The following is a 5,081-nucleotide window of genomic DNA, read 5'->3' as shown; positions in this document are numbered from 1 at the left end:
AAGTCCTAATACTAGTTGATTGAAAAATTGACATGAGTATGGATGAGGTTAGGCCACACCTTTTGCATATTCTTTTTGTGTGTGGTATGTTTCATGAGCATAATTCATTATACTATGTCTCTAACATGCATTAACACCGAAATTCTATTGCCCGACCTCAAATAGTTGTGACTTCTACATAAGTCCAATTACGATTGCTTAACATAGCGCTAAATTTGTGACACAAAAGGCATAAGCATTCTAGTTAGTGAGATTGTAAGTCTCCCCTCTTTCATGGTATTGTGTGGAAACTTGGCCTTCTTTCCTTCCTTTGGAAGATGTTTTGGTTCAAGGATACATGCTTGTGATAAGTGGGTTGATGGTTCTCCATAGAATGTCTTGAAAAGCAAAAGCAAAACAAAACTAACCTCGAACCTACTAACTATTGACTTTTAATTTCAAGCTTTTACTTTAATGCAATTTAATTTTAGCACTTTATTTCATTTGCCATTGTACATATCATTCTAATTGTTTATGTTAATGTAATTTTCACTTTGTTCATTTGGACCATATTGTGTGATATATTTTGTTTGTGTTACTTTGTTTGTTTGTGTGGTCTTTGACCATTATTGTATATAATAATCATAAAAAACCCTAAAAAACTTTTGAGTGGACTGTTGGTTTGATCTTGAGCAAAGGACTTAGAATCTAGGCAACCTCCATAAGCTAAAGGACTTGGCTAATGCCAACTTGTTGAAGAATCAAGTGCTTGCAATTTGAACTTCATTTGATACATCTTTGAAGATCTCTCTAAGATTCATCTGCAACACAATCATTTTGAAGCTGTTATTTTAAACCTGTGACTTATGGAATTCATCTATTGCATGGGCTATTTTGAAGAGGATCATGTAATGGATACGCTTGGATGAGGCCATCTTTATTTGATGCCTTGCTCTTCAAGATAATATAATTGTGCATTTGTGTATTGCTTGATTCTAAAAGTCCAAGGGAATTCTGGGTTTCTATTGATATTTTTGTCTATTGGATTGCTACCCATTTGGTCAGATCTTTTCAACTATAAACTTTTAATTTTGTATATAGGATAGTCTCTTCATCTTCTCCCCATTTCTTTAATTTCAAAATATCTCCCTCCATTTTCAAAATATTCTTTGTGTGAACTACTTTTGTTCTAAACTTTGACCACTTTTGCCAAAAAGGATAGAAACTTTGGCCTTATGCCATTGCATTTTCAAACTTATTTTCTTAAATCAAACTTGTGAATAAATTTAACTATACTTGACTTAAACTTTCAAAAAAGCCAAAAAGAACTAACTCATCCAAATCATTTTAGGCCTTTGTGCCTTTCAAACATAAATTTTGTTAAAATCAACACACTCATTTTGAAATTTATATCACGAACTACGAGGTTTTGATCCCTCATTTTTATGTTGGTACGTAGGCACTAGACCGAAGGTCTTGTCAAACATAAAAATATAATTAATAAATTCTTTTCTCATCCCCCTATTCTATTTGTTTGTAAACATCACTTTGTACAAAATACGTATGTACACAAAAAGGGCTCCCTAGGAGTACCTAGGACACTTTGGGTGCTAACACCTTCCCTCTGTGTAACCAACCCCCTTACCTGTGATCTCTGACGTTTATTAGTTTTTATTTGAAAACTTCTTACTTATTGGGTTTTGTTCGTACTTTTTCCCTTTTCCCTTGGAAACAATAAAAGCGCGGTGGCGATTCTTGTTATTTGATCTCTAGCTTGTCAATAGCTTGGTGATCATGAATTTCCCGCTACAGAAATTAAGTGGCGACTCTGCTGGGGAGTAGTCTCCAGTGGGTTTAGCCTACTTTTTGTGTGAATATATTTATATATATGTGATGTTTGTATATATATATGTATGATATAATCTGCTTGTTATGCTTGGTGATCTCTGAGTGGTGAGATAAGTTCTAACCCGAACTTGAGTGCAATTAAGATAGGAGGATGGTATAGTTATGTTCGACTTGTGTGGAGTAGTCCTTAACAAGTTGGCTTGAGATCCATATGCTCAGTGGAGACTCTTTTGGATTTGGAAATGTCACACAAGTATTTGTGGTTAGGCATTACTATCTCTAATTTGAGTCTAAGAAGCTGGGGACCTTAGAACATTTAACCCATCTTGACCTATTTAGGACGTAGTGCGGAAACTGTTCAAGTGTAAACTTGATAACAGTTGTTACGCGATACTACACTCCGATGAGTTTCTCTTGAGAATATTATGGATCGATGAGTCAGTCATCTTAACCTGTAATATCTGATAGATGGAATTAAGACTCTGGGAACTTTTTAGAACATGATCTACAGGTTTTTATCCTTAGTTCACTCCTTTGGGATGGTTCTTACCCAGACTCCTGATAACATGAAATAATATCACATTTTTGGACTCGATTTAATTAAATTATATTATTATTTGTTTCGATTTATTTCATTTTATTCGAGATTACTTGGTATTTTTCCTTCTATTTATCTCAAGTAATTTATTTGAAGCAAAAATGGAAAAAGAAGAAAAGGGGTGCAAAAAGATGAGGAAAGCAAAAGCCCAACCAACAATTACAAGCCAAGAGCGCTGAACCTGTGACGAACGCAACACAAGGCGTGACGAGCGTCACGCCCCCTGCTAAGTGTTACGAACGTAACACAAGATGTGACGACCGTCACACCCCCATTCCTATATTTTTGGGTTTGACGCGTAACAGAAGGCACGTTACTCCTTTTCCTCCGCTTGACCAGTAGACTCGTTGAAGCAAACAGAATGGGCTTTGAAGGAAACGGTCACTTATTGGATTGGTATAAATAGGACCAATTATGGAACCCTAAAGGAGTTCAGAATTTTTGCAGTATTTGGCATAACTTTATTTTTACTACTTTCTATTTTTTTCAGCATTCTACCTCCATAGCAACTTTTATTTCCTTTTCTTTTCCAGTCAATTTTCAAGCACTTAATTAATTTTTCACACAATAGTTTCTACACCGGAAACTATTGTGTATCTTTTACTGGATCTAACCTTACATTAGATCATAGTATTTTATTCTTTCACTTTTATTTTTCTATCTGATTGAAGAGTTCAAGAACAAATCCAACCGGTCTGTGGTGGAGTGTTCAAGATTGCTATTAATTATTCAGGTTCTTTAATTTATTGTTTTAATTTATATATGCTCTGCATTGTTGTTTATTTATATTGTTTGCCTGAGATGGTTTTATTTAAGCATGATGATTGTTTAGACCTGTTTAGCATGTCCGGCTAATTAAATTAGATATCGGTATGTAAAGTAAGCGGAATGAAGGAATCGAAACTAAGTTGGTTTAATTTCATTTAAAAATAAAGTCACTCTTTTTATGGCCTCAATTTACAGGGTTAATCCCAAAGTTTTTGTACGAGAGTAAAAGACATAAAGAAGTTAAAATCAATAGAACGAAAGTTTGAGTTTTTAACTGGACAGTGTAAATTGGACATTAATTCTAAATCACGGCGAAAGCAATTTTTAGAGTTAATTAAATTCTAATCCTTTTCAAAAAGTATTTTTAAAGGTTGAATGTGAGGACGAGAGTTAAGCATTTAAGTTTAATTATATAATCTAAGTCAACAGAGCGAGAGTTTGAGACGAGGATGTTTAAACGGTTATTATTTTAATAAAAAGAGTTTCTATAGATTCTATTGTTTTCAAAAAGTGATTTTGGACTTAACTAATAAGTGACAGCTACGTTAATATAAAGTCATAGTCTATTCAACAGAGCGAGAGTTTGAGATAAGATTTTTAATCAATAGTGTCTACTGAAAAGATTTATTTTAAAACCAAGAAACCAACGAAGATTTGATTCCCTAATTACGACGAACTACATACCGATATCCGCTTAATTGATATTTAACTTAGATCTAATTTTAGTTTTACTTTTCCCCCAAACAATCAAAGTATCATCCGCCTTAGCTTTACGAAGTAACCTTAGAAAACGGTATATCGATTCATAAGTCCCTGTGGGATCGATATCTTTTAAAACTACGCGATAGAACTGTGCACTTGCAGTTAATACCCCAATTCGACTCATAAAGTCGCGATCAAGTTTTTGGCGCCGTTGCCGGGGACTTTTATTTAGTCGATATCGTAACTCTTCTGTTACGCTGTAGAGACTAAGGCATTTATTTTTATTTTTTTCCTTTTTTTTTCTTTCGTTGATTTGTATGCCACACACTCGCTCACAAGGCGAGCCGTTTTACTTACGAATCAACGACATTGAACTATATCTCCGAGTCTTACGATGAATTCGGGAATATCGTGCTGCAAACAATCTCCCTCCTATCGAAGTGCCCGACCTCAAAAATCTTCTTCCTTCACCGATACCCGAGATGGCAGAACCAGCTCGTGCTCTTCGAGATTACGCCGCTCCATCGCAAGGTGAGCCGCATTCGAGTATTGCTCCACCCGCAATCGAAGCAAACAACTTCGAACTTAAGCCTTCGTTGCTACAGGCAGTCCAACAGAATCAATTCTCTGGAAATCCTACCGAGGATCCAAACCTTCATTTATCCGTATTTGTCCAATACGCTGATACTGTTAAAGCTAATGGTGTCACTTCAGAGGCAATTCGACTTCGTCTCTTTCCTTTCTCGTTAAGAGATAAAGCTAGAAGATGGCTTCAGTCTCTACCTTCCAACTCAGTCACCACATGGAACGAGTTGAAGAAAGTCTTTCTTGCCCGATATTTTCCTCCAAGCAAAACAACTATGTTGAGAGCCCAGATAAATGGATTTAAACAGAAAGATAACGAGTCTCTTTTCGAAGCATGGGAAAGATACAAAGATATGATGAGACTTTGTCCACACCATGGTTTAGAGGACTGGTTAGTAATTCATACCTTCTATAATGGTCTCTTGTACAACACAAGATTAACAATAGACGCCGCCGCAGGTGGTGTGCTTATGGATAAACCGTATGCCGATGCTTATCAACTTATCGAAAGCATGGCCCAAAACCATTATCAGTGGGGAAGCGACCGAACAATGGTAGAAAAACCTCAAACGAAAAGTGGCATGTACGAGATAAGTAGCCT

At 35.8% G+C, this 5,081-nt stretch overlaps 1 non-coding gene across 1 annotated transcript; it reads right to left on the bottom strand.

The window, feature by feature from the left end:
• Window positions 1-4,755: 4,755 nt before the first annotated feature.
• Window positions 4,756-4,862, bottom strand: LOC127117074 (small nucleolar RNA R71). Its single transcript, XR_007801835.1, has one exon. It is a non-coding gene; the product is annotated as a small nucleolar RNA R71 (small nucleolar RNA).
• Window positions 4,863-5,081: the final 219 nt, after the last annotated feature.

The sequence above is a fragment of the Lathyrus oleraceus genome, chromosome 1 (assembly GCF_024323335.1).
Source record: "Lathyrus oleraceus cultivar Zhongwan6 chromosome 1, CAAS_Psat_ZW6_1.0, whole genome shotgun sequence".
Lineage (NCBI taxonomy): Eukaryota > Viridiplantae > Streptophyta > Magnoliopsida > Fabales > Fabaceae > Lathyrus > Lathyrus oleraceus.
This window is presented reverse-complemented; position numbering and strand designations above follow the sequence as displayed.